The sequence below is a fragment of the Myotis davidii genome, unplaced genomic scaffold (assembly GCF_000327345.1).
Source record: "Myotis davidii unplaced genomic scaffold, ASM32734v1 scaffold543, whole genome shotgun sequence".
Taxonomy (NCBI): domain Eukaryota; kingdom Metazoa; phylum Chordata; class Mammalia; order Chiroptera; family Vespertilionidae; genus Myotis; species Myotis davidii.
In genome coordinates this window covers 210319-210611 of record NW_006294117.1, presented here as the reverse complement: position 1 = coordinate 210611, position 293 = coordinate 210319, and the positions used below count along the sequence as shown (strand labels likewise).

The following is a 293-nucleotide window of genomic DNA, read 5'->3' as shown; positions in this document are numbered from 1 at the left end:
ATGTTCAATTTGTTAACCATGAAAATACATCCTGCATATCAGATATTTACATGACGATTCATAACAGTAGCAACATTACAGTTATGAAGTAGCCACAAAAATAATTTTATGGTTGGGTGTCACCACAACACGAGGAACTGTATTAAAGGGTCGCGGCATTAGGAAGGTTGAGAACCACTGTTCCAAGGTGTCAGTTGAGCACACGGCCTCAAAAGGGATCCCTCTCCCCACCGAGATTATCTCCGGTGCCAAGAAGGGGTCCTAGCCACAGAAAGCTATGCCCCCCAACCCCC

At 45.4% G+C, this 293-nt stretch overlaps 1 protein-coding gene across 1 annotated transcript in view; it reads left to right on the top strand.

Annotated features, from left to right (window-relative positions):
• The window catches only part of LOC107183843 (chromosome unknown open reading frame, human C19orf43), a 4163-nt gene that overhangs the window by 482 nt on the left and 3388 nt on the right, over positions 1 to 293 (top strand). The gene's annotated exons all lie outside the window — the stretch shown is intronic.